The sequence below is a fragment of the Scyliorhinus torazame genome, chromosome 19 (genome assembly GCF_047496885.1).
Source record: "Scyliorhinus torazame isolate Kashiwa2021f chromosome 19, sScyTor2.1, whole genome shotgun sequence".
NCBI lineage: Eukaryota > Metazoa > Chordata > Chondrichthyes > Carcharhiniformes > Scyliorhinidae > Scyliorhinus > Scyliorhinus torazame.
Window position 1 is genome coordinate 36,578,648 of NC_092725.1, and position 13,362 is coordinate 36,592,009.

Below are 13,362 nucleotides of genomic sequence, written 5' to 3' on the forward strand. Positions count from 1 at the left end.
ACCTCCTTCGAGGAGCATGCCCTGGAGGTGAGTGGGGTGGACGAGGACAGGACAGTCACCCACGTGGAGGCTAGCAGACGCTGCAGAGATGAGGAACCACCAGGCCCCACGGGAGGACATGTCAAACGGCGTGGGTGGTGGCTTGATATTACAATATGGTAACGTGGTAGAGTTTATAGTTATGGAGGTACCGTAATACCTCCGTACAGCATTTTGTAACTATTTACAGATTCATAATTAACTATATACTTTAAAATTAAGCAATCAGTCGATCAGGGGCCTTGGTCATCCTCTGTGAATGTCGAAGCTTCGGTGGTGACTCCCGTGGAGGCTCGGGCGTCTGTGACTCCGGGAGCGTGGCCTCGATCTCTGTGGCAGCTTCAACACTCCTAGATGGCGCTGGTAGGGAAAACGGTTGACCTGGCAAGGGAGCGTCTGCGGGGTGCGTCGGTGGGTGGGGGAGCATAGACGGGGCCGGCGGAAGGACCGATCCTCCTGTAAGGTGCACTGGTGGGAGGGAGGGTGGGACTGGTGGCTGGGGTGTGCGTGGGGATCCGGAGGGCACCAGGTCTCGTAGGGAGACCGTATCTTGTCGGCCGTCGGGATACGCCACGTAGGCGTACTGGGGGTTAGCATGAAGAAGATGAAACCTCTCGACCAACGGGTCCGACTTGTGCGCCCGCACGTGTTTTCGGAGCAGGATGGGTCCGGGAGCTGCCAGCCAGGTCGGGAGCGAGGTCCCGGAGGAGGACCTCCTGGGGAAGACAAGGAGACGTTTGTGAGGTGTTTGGTTGGTCGTGGCACAGAGCAGTGACCGGATGGAGTGGAGGGCATCCGGGAGGACTTCCAGCCAGTGGGAGACTTGGAGATTCCTGGACCGTAGGGCCAGTAGGACGGTCTTCCAGTCCGTTTCATTCTCCCTCTCTACCTGTCCGTTACCCCGGGGGTTGTAACTGGTCGTCCTGCTCGAGGCGATGCCCTTGTAAGCAGGAATTGACGCAGTTCATCGCTCATAAAGGAGGACCCCCTATTACTGTGTATGTAAGCGGGGAACCCGAACTGTGCAAAGATGCTATGGAGGGCCTTGATGACGGTGTTTGCGGTCATGTCAGGGCAGGGGATGGCGAATGGGAACCGGGAGTACTCGTCAATCACATTCAGGAAGTACATTCAGGAAGTCGGTGGAGGGGAGGGGGCCTTTGAAGTCCATGCTGAGGCGTTCAAAGGGACGGGAAGCCTTTATCAGGTGCGCTTTCTCTGGCCGGTAGAGGTGCGGTTTGCACTCCGCGCAGATTTTGGCAGTCCCTGGTGGCTGTCCTGACCTCCTCGATGGAGTAGGGCAGGTTGCGGGTCTTGATAAAGGGGAAAAAGCGAGTGACCCACAGGTGGCAGACGTCCTCGTGGCGGGCTCGGAGGCGGTCCACTTGTGCGTTGGCACATGTGCCGCGGGACAGGGCATCAGGAGGCTCGTTTAGCTTCCCAGGATGATACAAGATCTCGTAGTTGTAGGTGGAGAGTTCGATCCTCCACTGCAAGATCTTATCGTTTTTTATCTTGCCCCAACTGTGCATTATCGAACATGAAAGCAACCGACCGTTGGTCAGTGAGGAGAGTGAATCTCCTGCCGCCCAGGTAATGCCTCCAATGCCGCACAGCTTCTACTATGGCCTGGGCCTCCTTTTCGACTGAGGAGTGGCGGATTGCGGAAGCATGGAGGGTGCGTGAGAAGAAGGCCACGGGTCTGCCCGCTTGGTTGAGGGTGGTCGCCAGAGCTACGTCAGGCGCGTCGCTCTCAACCTGGAAAGGGAGGGACTCGTCGATGGCGTGTATCGTGGCCATTCCAATGTCTGCTTTGATGCGGCTGAAGGCTTGGCGGGCCTCTATCGACAGGGGGAAAACTGTGGATTGGATCAGGGGACAGGCCTTGTCTGTGTAGTTGGGGAACCACTGGGCGTAGTAGGTAAAAAACCCGAGGCAACGTTTCAGGGCCTTGGAGCAGTGAGGGAGGGGGATCTCCATAAGGGGGCGCATGCGTTCAGGGTCGGGGCCTATAACTCCATTTCGCACTACGTAGCCGAGGATGGCTAGGTGGTCGGTGCTAAACACTTATTTATCCTTGTTGTATGTAAGGTTAAGGATTTTTGCGGTCTGGAGAAATTTTCGGAGGGTGGTGTCGTGGTCCTGCTGGTCGTGGCCGCAGATGGTGACATCATCGAGATACGGGAATGTTGCCCGTAAACTGTACCGGTTAACCATTCGGCCCATCTCACACTGGAAGACACCGTTGGTGACACCGAAGGGAACCCTTAAGAAGTGATAGAGCCGCCCATCTGCCTCAAAGGCAGTGTATTTGCGGTCACTAGTGCGGATGGGGAGCTGGTGATAGGCGGACTTAAGACCCACCATGGAGAAAACCTTGTAATGTGCGATCCTGTTTACCAGGTCGGCTATACGGGGGAGAGGGTACGCGTACAGCTGCGTAAACCTGTTAATGGTCTGACTGTAGTCGATGACCATCCTATGCTTCTCCCCGGTCTTTACCACGACTACTTGAGCTCTCCAGGGACTGTTGCTAGCTTCAATGACTCCTTACCTCAGTAGCCTTTGGACCTCTGACCGAATAAATATCCGATCCTGGGCACTGTACCGTCTGCTCCTGGTGGCGACGGGTTTGCAATCAGGGGTGAGGTTCGCAAACAGGGACGGCGGATCGACCTTGAGGGTCGCGAGGCCGCAGACAGTGAGGGGGGGTATAGGGCCGCCGAATTTGAAGGGTAGAGTTTGGAGATTACACTGGAAGTCTAAACCCAGGAGTGTGGCCGTGCAGAGGTGGGGAAGGACGTAGAGCCGGTAATTTTTAAACTCCCTTCCTTGGACTGTGAGGTTTGCTGCACTTTGCAACGTTCTGGTTAAAGTTCCTGTATAAATGTGTGTGCATCCATCCATCTCATAATCCCCACTTTCCCCTTCATCTCTGCCTCGCATTACAACTATGAGGTGTTTATAATTATTAAGTTTTCGGACTGTATGATTTATTAGAATCTGAAAGTTTGGCTCGATATCTCTAAAGGTACGGGTACCAGAAGACGGCAATGTGCTTTTTTGTGGAGCACAAGATGTACAAGCCTCTGAATAGAGACTTGTACATCTCAATACCTGACTCCTTCAATACCTGATACGTTGCAAAAACAGTGTTTTCTTTCAATCTCCACAGATTCACAATGAATAGCTGAAGCAGTGGAGCTTTTTATGTGTACACATGAATTGTTCTGCAGTTAATAATCAAGCACCGATGTCTCAGGGAGGCCCCGTCGCTAACTTGCTGAGGGGACAGTTCACCAACTGAGTAGAAAACAAACTGAAATCAAGTATTATGAAGGTCACTGGCAGATTTGAATGATTCTGAACTTACAAACCTTTGCAGGAATACGTTGCTGAATTTCACATAAAAATTAAGAAAAAAAAGAAACTATTCGACTCTTTGTGCCTCTGGCAGCTCTTTAAAACAGTCATACTTGCGCTCCCAATTCTCTCTTTCCATCACACTTTGCCACTGAATCAGCATCCAGTGATATTTCAGAGAGCGAGTTCCAGAGGCGAGATGATTACCCGTCTAAGGACAACACAGCAGAATAAAGGTCACCTACCCCAGGTCACCAATCTAGACTTAGAGTGAGGAATCACCTGGGAACGAGTTCTCTTGAGCTATCTGAATTCGTGTTCACGAATGGAAACTCTGTAAGTGCATCAATACAACTGGCAAAGAGAATAAATTAACCTGAACCTGCTTCTGGCCCGACACCTTTTAGTATCCTGCTTTAAATGAGGTCAAGAACATATATTTTATACTCAGATGTGGAGCTATCCTTAAAATAAATGTTATGGGATACGTTAGACTGTTGTGTGAATTCTGAAGTTTACAAAGAAATATACAGAGAAATAGAAGCAGGCGGAGACCATTCGGCGCTTCGAGCAGGCTCTACCATTCGTTATGATCATGCCTGATCATCAAGTTCAATTCAAATCACCCTGATAACGCCTTCCTCCATATTCCTTGATCCTGTTAATCCCAAGGGCTATATCTAATTCCTTCTTGAAATTACAATGTTTTCACGTCAACATTTTTGTGGTAGTGAAGTCCACAGATTCACCATTCTCCAGGTCCTCACCTCAGTGCTAAAACTTATCCTCAAACTATGACGAAGCGTGAAGGGTCACATTACTGCGTCGTCTTCGTTCTGACCAAACGGGGCACCCATAATCAGGCTCTGCTCTGCCCTATCCTATGAAACACAATTTTACCCAAATCATTTTAAATACATACATTATTATAAAACTCTACGGGGCGCTATGACATTAATGCATGCATTACAGAAAAATAAAAAAAACTGGAATCTCTAACTATCCTCAATAAACTCTCCTCACTCAAACAATCCCAAAAATAATCTATAACATCTTAAACTGTACAAAATAGCAGCACACAAATTTATCTGGCCTGGCAGTCAGGCACAGAGGTTTACATTTCTTTATTTAACAGAATACATAAAGAGAAATGCACTTTAATTCATGTCAAGGGGTTTGGGGGTTTGGTGAAGTCTGAAAATTGGGGACCTAAACGTGTATACCGGGGTGCGAGAGCGATAGGATCAGAAAATGGTGAAGGAGAGCCTAAGTGTCTGCACGACACTGCAAAGTATCGCCAGTACTAAGAGGGCTTCTACTACATACGATAGTGAATACCAGGTGATAAACCTATCACACCAGGTCGGGGTATTGTTAACTGTCGCGGGGCTAACTATCTGGGGGTTCTGTGTATTGCGGGGATGGGAATCATTCATGGCTTGTGTGGTAGGGGTCAGGAGGGTAGCGCCTGTGCGCAACTGAAGGGATCCCGCTAAGATCCAGGTGAAAAAGATGGAGGTAGTCTTCATCTTTCCGTTTTCTGTCTACTTCTTTGTCTTCCTCTGGGGTTCCTGAGGTTCCGGAGTTCTGAGGACACAAGCATAATATCTGTTATTATCTTGCTTAAGATCTCGTATGCCTGTCTGTCTGTCCTTTATTACCAATTTCCCTTTATAATTGGTCACCATCTGTGACTCCCTCATTTTTATTTTAAACCGAATATTTCGACAAGACATCGGAGAAAACTGACATACTGCGAGCTGTCTCGCAGACTGTGCGATTTACCATCCTAGTGTCTTAGGATGTAAATAGCATACGGAAGCAACCTAAGGGTTGCCAAAAACAAACAAAAGAGTTTTGAACCGAAAAATGCCAAAATGGGGTGCGTGCGGGTAAGAAATGGGTGGAACCGGGTAGGACGGTGATCAATGCCGTTTGTGCTCCACCTGAGCGTAGCTGACCAGAGGGGGGTCCTCAGGCAGGGCAGGGACCAGTGCCGTTTCTCCACTGCCTGAGCAACCAGCAAGAACGGGTAAGAATGTGGTCATCGTGGGGGTTGCCTTGTTGTCTGCTGACAAACTTGTCTGGCTGAACAGGTGTCTGTCAACAAACTTGTACCTCTAAACTGGTTTCTGTTGACAACTAGTTCCTCTGAACTGGTTTCTGTTGACACACTAGTTCCTCTGAACAGTTGTCTGTGGACAAACTTGTTCCATTAACTGACAGGGGTTAAAGGCGCCGTGAAAAATTTTCAAGTTTACAAACAAAACTTAACATTAACACTAACGAACAAACATGGTGTAGGTTCCATCAGAAAGGACACCATATCTCTCCATCGGTTCCTTTTTTCCATCATCTGGTGTAGCCACCTGGGTTGGCCAGTTCCCGACTTTAAAATGGAGATCCGCTAAGAATGCAGGGAAATTCAGTCAAACGCAGGAAAAACAAGCAGGTGCAAAGTTTCCTGTATATCAGAACTTGCAGGAATCCAGACAGCACTGAAACTAACAACCATCTACATATTGATGAGCGATCCCCGGGAACAATTGGAAACAGTTAAAATAAACAAGGCCAAGCCAGACTCCTCGGCGCCAGCAGGAGCCAAGACAAAGGAAGGCCAACGGACACTTAGGAACCGCCCAGCGATCAGGGAACAGCTCCAGTATTGGAGAAATCGATCCAAGTGATCACAACTTAGTCCAATCACTTGGAACCAGGTACGGGGCCCACCCAAAAGGGCGCGAAGCCCCTGGGGACTATAAAATAGAGTCCCCAAGTTCAATTCGTCCTTCTTGGCAGGGTCTCTCAGCAGATCGAAACAACCCTTGATAGTGACCTGTCTAGTAGCTGCACCAACCAAGTAAGTCTCCAGTCAATGCACACTATGAGATAGGTGCTCCTAGCTACCAGTCGATACCAGCTTTGAAGCCTGCAGACTCAGAATCGAATGAAAGGCCATTTGTTCCCTTGACCTGGTGGGCCAGTTCCAAAGCTAAGTATAGGCCTTTTAGTGTTAGAGATAATCTAGTAAGGAGTGTTTTATACATGAGTAGTGATTGACTGTGTATAATAAATATGTTTTATTTGAAACTTACTAACTGGTGCATTGAGTTAATGATCAGCACTTGAACTTGAACCTCGTGGTGGTATCATAAAGATACCTGGCGACTCTAGAGCAAAGGTTATAAAACAGAGCAAATTAAGTAAAGACACAACGAGCAACACTGGACACCTCATTGCTCAATAGCGAACAGGGTTGCAAAGGGCTTTGTTTGGTGGGAGTCAGACTCTATGTCATCATCTTCTCCCGGTTGCCAAACTCTTGTCTGTAGTAACCGTGCTAAAGCTGCTTGGGGTGAATTGGGGTCCATTTCATCATTCCAGATGAGCCTGAACGAATTGTCTCATTGCCAGAATCGTGTGCAGAGGTTGGAGCTACTAGGTTTCAATCCGTAATCGTCGGGCGGTGGGTCTGGGTCAGGGGCTTTGATATATGTAATCTCGAAGGGGGCAGTGGAATCATGCTCGGATTTGCTGGGAGTAGGGCCTGGTACAGGGGGATAATCGTAACGTGTTGTGTTGTGGCTTTCGTCATTGTGATCGCTGTCGCTGCTGGTTGAGGGAAGGGAGAGGCGGAGTCGTGCCTCTGGGGGTGGAGTTGAAGTCGTGTCTGAGGACGGGCTGAACTGGTTGGGGGAGGGTAGGAAAACATCTGTGGGCGGGGCATGCTCGTCTGCTGCTGCGAGCAGGATGTGATGTATGTGGCTATTCTGCGAGCCATAAGCCTTGAGCTGGTTTATGTGAAACCTAGCAGACTTGCCTTTGGGATATGTAATCTTGTGTACCGAGGGGCTGACTTTGTCCGAAATGGAGTACGGTCCGGAGAATTTAGGGGAAATGAATGAACTGGGGTTGTATCGGGAAAGCATCACTTCCTGCCCTATTGCAAACTATGTGGCGTGTACTGTTTAGTCGAAACAAGCCTTGCTCTGTTTCTTCCTGGTCCCAAGTCTCACAGCTGCTGCAAGTTGGGCTGCCTTTATGTTCTCTATCAATTGTTGTACAGCATTTTCATGCGTGAGGGCAGTGACTGCGGGGCTGGCCAAATCCAGTCCTAATAAATACTGTGTCCCTTTCATGGGGCGTCCGGTCATGAGAGTGTGGGGGGTGTATCCTGTGGACGTGGATACCGTGTTCCTTAGAAACATTAAAGCAAATGGTAGAACTGAAACTCAGGTGCTGTTGTACCATTTTCCTGAGGGTGGCTTTTAATGTCCTGTTCATCCTCTCTACAATACCACTTGACTGGGGGTGGTATACTATGTGAAACTTTTGTCCAATGCCGAAAATCGTGAGGACGTTTTTCATTACACGTCCTGTGAAATGGGAGCCTTGATCGGATTCTATACTACAGGGGAGGCCCCATCTTGTAAAGATGTGCTGTGTTAGTATTTTAGCTGCTGTTTTGGCCGTATTAGTTCTCAACGGAAATGCTACCACCCATTTTGTGAAGGTATCGATGGCCACCAACACATACTTATAACCATTTCTGCAAGGAGGTAGGGATCCTATATAGTCTATCTGTAGATTTGTCCAGGGACCATTAACGGGCCGGGTATGACTAAGCTGAGCCTTTCTTACATATCTGTCCGGATTTTTCTGGGCACAGATTAAGCAATTCTCTATGTAGTGGGTAACATCGGCTTTTAAATCAGGCCACCAGCAGAGCGGTCTGAGGGGGGTTAGGGTGGGTTCAATACCTTGGTGTCCATGATTGTCATGGAACTGACAAATGATCTGGTTCCTGTCCTGGCTGGGAACTATATAAATGCCATCCTTTAAGTGTGGCTATTGCATTCTTGTATTTATCATACTGGGCTGGGAAGGTACCCGTTAAAATGTCCCTGAGTTTCTCATCCTCTTTCTGTGCCTTCGCTGTGCCAAGATCCTGAATATTGGTCTGTGAGACCTGAACTGCGTGTCCTGGGGTGCTTTCGGGGGGAGGGATCCAAAAATAACCATGCCTGGAGCCTGCCTTCGCTAGGGCATCTGCTTTAACGTTACCAGGGGGGGAAGAAATATGGAATAACCTTAATTATTCCATATTTTCTGCCCTTCACTGTCTCTAAGATATGGCAGAGTAATGGGGCTGAGGGTAGGGGTTTAACGTCCGCGGAATCAAATCCTCTCGTTTCCCACAGGGGTAGGAATTCCTTCAAACTATTGCAGACATACAAGCTGTCCGAATAGATATCTGCTGGGGTCGGGTATGAGTCGGGGTGGTCTACAATGTAAGCGATCGCTGCCAGTTCTGCTGCCTTGCGAGCCTAAGTGTCCTGGCAACTTTAGTGAAATCTCATCGAGCGGCGTCCCTGTGCGTCCTCTATGTAAATATGGTGATTCTCTTTCCATTTAAAACTGTGGAGGAGCCATCCACATAAATCTTCAGAGGTGCGCACGTGTCTGTGGGCTGGGGTCTCTGGGGTGTATTACCTGCTTTCCTAGGGGGTGTTTTGGGGATAAATGGGCCTATGTTGTGTTTTGTGGTGATGATCTCACATTCATGAAGGGTGCCTGCATACTGCAAATTATCGGCAAGGAAGGTGTGGGTCTTGGATCTTTTAACTGTAATGTCCCGTCCCTGTAAAAGAAGGGTCCAACGGGCTGCGCGGATTTGGCTGACTGTGCCATCTTTAAGTCAGCCGTCTAATAATAGCTGTGTCGGGGTGTGTTCTGTGAGGATGGTGATGGGGTTGAGTGCTGTAATCTAGGCGAAGGACTGTACTGCCCAAAAAGCTGCGAGCAGGTGCCTTTCACAGGCAGAAAATCCTTGCTCTACGGGGTCTAACACGCGTGAGGCATATGCTACGGGGCGTAATTGGTCATGGCGTTCCTGGAGGAGCACGGCCGAAAGGGTTCGGTCGGTGCTTGCTACTTCGATAGAGTCCGGGGAAAGTGGATCTGGGACCTGTAGTGCTGGGCTGTGCTGAGTGCTCTTTTTAAAGCATCCACGGCATCCGTATGCTGTGGACGCCATTCCCAGGGTGCCTGTTTCTTGAGAAGGTCGGAAGTTCCTTGCTTTAGTGGCGAAACCGTCAACATGGTTTCGGCAGTAGCCAACCAGTCCTAAAAATGACCGGAGGGCTGAGACACTGTGGGGAAGGGGCAATTTGATGATCGAGTCAATTCTCTTTTGCTCGATCTCATTTACCATGTGTGATCACTGTTCCCAAGTAAATCACTTTCTCTTTCAAAATCTGGGCCTTCTTGGGGTTAACTTTACAACCAATTTCTCTTCGGAGCCCTAGGAGTTCGGCGAGAAGCGAAATGTGCTCTCCCTTTGTGTCTGTCTGTACTAACAAGTCGTCTACATACTGGACCAGACAATTGGGGCGGTAAAACTTTGCTAATCCATTTGCCAGCTGTCGGTGGAAAATGGAGGGGGAGTTGTGGAAGCCTTGTTGAAGGCACGTCCATGTATATTGTCCCTGGAATGTAAAGGGGAATTTGTACTGGCACGCTTTAGCCAATGGAATGGACCAAAAGCCGTTGCTAATGTCCAAAACCGAACTTTTTTTTGACTGGAGTCCCTGTTTGAGCATGGTCTCGGGACTCGTGGCTACGGTGGGGGCTGCTGCTGGGGTTACTTTGTTCAGCTCCTGATAATTAATGGTCGGTCGCCATGATCCATCCAGTTTCCTGATGGGCCAAATTGGTGCGTTGTTTGTGGAGGCTACTGATCTGAGTACGCCTTGATCCAACAATCTCTCTATTACTTTGGAGATTTCTCCCTCTGCTTCCTGGGGAAATCCGTACTGCTTCTGGGGTTTAGGGTCGGGACCTGTAACGTTCACAAAGCCAGTCAAACTGCCACAGTCTTGCTTGTATCGCTACAGGGGCTGTGATGTGTCCCTGTTGTAAATGACCAGTAAAACCGCTGAGTGTGCTGGTGTCTGTTGTGGGCCATGAGTCTCGTTGAAACATCGTGGAGGAATTGAGTGTGGTGCGGGACCCTCCTGTGACCCAAAGAAATTCTATGGGGTGTCCCCGGACTTTGCCTGCTACTACCGGTCTACCGGACTTGTCCCAAAGAATGTCACAGACCCAAGTTGGGGAGCCCAAACACCGTCAGTCAGTGCTGTTCATGTCTGCATTCTCTGAACGGGTGCCAACACTATAGATCGGCTTTGCCTATTCCTGTTTAGGGTGCCTGTCTGTTGGTTTCTCTGCTGCTTTTGGGCGCGTTGCATTCTCATGCAAAGTGTCCTAACTGCCCACAATTGTAACATTCGTGAGCTTTGGGCTGGGGTGGGCTGTTCCTACTCTCATTTACCCATGTGGAGTTCTGGTGCACTTTAACTGGATTCATGTCTGCCTGCTCTTCATCAGGTTTTATAAATGTGGTTTTGCCTTGGACTGATTGCTCCCAAGCGCGGGACAATAAGAGGGGTGGGTTCCCTGGTTGCTGGGCGTGTCCTAGGTGGTCGTTGGTCTGCTTTGTTTTAGTCTTCTCTGGCACCGGGACGTCTGTCTGAGCATTGTTTACCTAAATACCTGGGAATTTGAACCTAGGTGGGAATTGAATCCTGGGAATTGAATACCTTGGAATTGAATCCAATCCAACCAGTAAGGCAGTTCCTTTTAAATTTCAGGAGTTTAAATTTATTTCAATTAATCTAGTATTGTGCAGTGTAGGTTAACAAGGGCTGCCCCACCCACTCACATAACTGGTTGGCAGTTAAGTGTCAGTCACTTTAATCTACTTTGATCTAAAAGCAGGTGGGGGAGGGGAGTCAACTCAGGCCAATTTAAAAAGAGCAACTTGTAGCTCACTCCCAGTGAGCCAGAGAGAAGACAGCCAGGAGTGAGAAACAACCTCCCTGGTAAGTAGTTTTTCTTTTCATTGTCTCATTTATTTATTCTTTCTTTCGTTTTTTGGAATTGTAGTTGTATAAGTTGACCTAAGGTTTAAGACATGGCAGGAGATCCCAGACCCGTGCCATGCTCCTCGTGCGCGATGTGGGAGCTCAGGGACACGTCCACTGACCCTGGTTCCTTCACGTGCAAGAAGTGTGTCCAGTTGCAGCTCCAGTTAGACCGCTTGACGGCTCTGGAGCTGCTGATGGACTCACTTTGGAGCATCCGCGATGCTGAGGATGTCATGGATAGCACGTTTAGCGAGTTGGTCACACCGCAGGTGAAAGTTACTGAGGGAGATAGAAAATGGGTGACCAAAAGACAGAGCAAGAGTCGGAAGGCAGTGCAGGTTTCCCCTGCGGTCATCTCCCTGCAAAATAGATATACTGCTTTGGATACTGTTGAAGGAGATGGATCACCAGGGGAAAGTAGCAGCAGCCAGGTTCATGGCACTGTGGCTGGCTCTGCTGAGCAGCTGGGCAGGAAGAAGAATAGCAGGGCTATAGTGACAGGGGACTCAATCGTAAGGGGAATAGTCAGACGGTTCTGCGGACGCAATCAAGACTTCAGGATTGTATGTTGCCTCCCTGGTGCAAGGGTCAAGGATGTCTCGGAGCGGCTGCAGGACATTCTGGGGTGGGATGTTGAACAGCCAGCTGTCGTGGTGCACATCGGCACCAACGATATAGGTCAAAAACGGGACGAGGTCCTAAAAGCTGAATTCAGGGAGTTGGGAGTTAAACTAACAAGTAGGACCTCAAAGGTAGTAATCTCAGGATTGCTACCTGTGCCACGAGCTAGTCAGAGTAGGAATGTCAGGATATATAGGATGAATGCGTGGCTTGAGAGATGGTGCAAGAGGGAGGGATTCAAATTCCTGGGACATTGGAACCGATTCTGGGGGAGGTGGGACCAGTACAAACCAGACGGTCTGCACCTGGGCAGGGCTGAAACCAATGTTCCATCTGGAACCGTGTTTGCTAGAGCTGTTGGGGAGGGTTTAAACTAATGTGGCAGGGGGATGGGAACCGATGCAGGAAGTTGGAAGGTAGTAAAACAGGGACAAAAACAAAAGGCAGTAAAGGGAAAAGTGTAAAGCAGAGAAGCCATAGTCAAAAATCAAAAAGAGCGACAGTACAAGGTACAGTGACTGAGGGGAGCTCAGTGAATAGGACCAGGAATACTAAAAGGAATAAAACGGGAAGTAAAAACATTAATGGTAAGTGTTACCATTAATGGCAGGTTATTACATGAAGATATCAGTTCAACGACAAGGAAAATTAGGAGAAACGTTAAGAGGAAATATAACTTAGGAGAGGTTACTGATCGAGGTGCTAAGATTCAAAACAGAGGTAAAAAAGCCAACATAAGTGTACTTCACCTGAATGCTTGTAGTATTTGGAATAAGGTAAATGAGTTGATGGCACAAATCATCGTGAATGACTATGATTTAGTGCCCATTACTGAAAGATGGTTAAAGGATGGTCACGACTGAGAGTTAAATATCCAAGGGTATCAAAATATTCGGAAGGACAGAGTGGATGGTAAGGGAGGTGGTGTAGCTCTGTTATTTAAGGATGACATCCGGGCAATAGTAATGGATGACATCGGTGCTGTGGAGGATAAGGTTGAATCCATTTGGGTGGAAATCAGGAATAGTAAGGCGAAAAGTCAGTGATAGGAGTAGTATATAGGCCACCAAATAGTAACATTATGGTGGGGCAGGCAATAAACAAAGAAATAATGGATGCATATAGAAATGGTACAGCAGTTATCATGGGGGATTTTAATCTGCATGTCGATTGGTTTAACCAGGTCGGTCAAGGCAGCCTTGAGGAGGAGTTTATAGAATGTCTCCGCGATAGTTTCCTAGAACAGTATGTAATGGAACCTACGAGGGAACAAGCGGTCCTAGATCTGGTCCTGTGTAATGAGACAGGATTGATTAATGATCTCATAGTTAGGGATCCTCTCGGAAGGAGCGATCACAATATGGTGGAATTTAATATACAGATGGAGGGTGAGAAGGTAAAATCAAACACT

At 48.4% G+C, this 13,362-nt stretch overlaps 1 long non-coding RNA gene across 2 annotated transcripts in view; it reads right to left on the reverse strand.

The window, feature by feature from the left end:
• Positions 1–4,485: 4,485 nt before the first annotated feature.
• The window catches only part of LOC140395903 (uncharacterized), a 67,408-nt gene continuing 58,531 nt past the window's right edge, over positions 4,486–13,362 (reverse strand). For both annotated transcript variants that reach the window (XR_011936382.1, XR_011936381.1), the window contains exons 2-3: positions 6,498–6,572; positions 4,486–4,989 (exon numbers count right to left, since the gene is read on the reverse strand). This is a non-coding gene — a long non-coding RNA (uncharacterized lncRNA). The remainder of the gene's footprint in view (positions 4,990–6,497; positions 6,573–13,362) is intronic.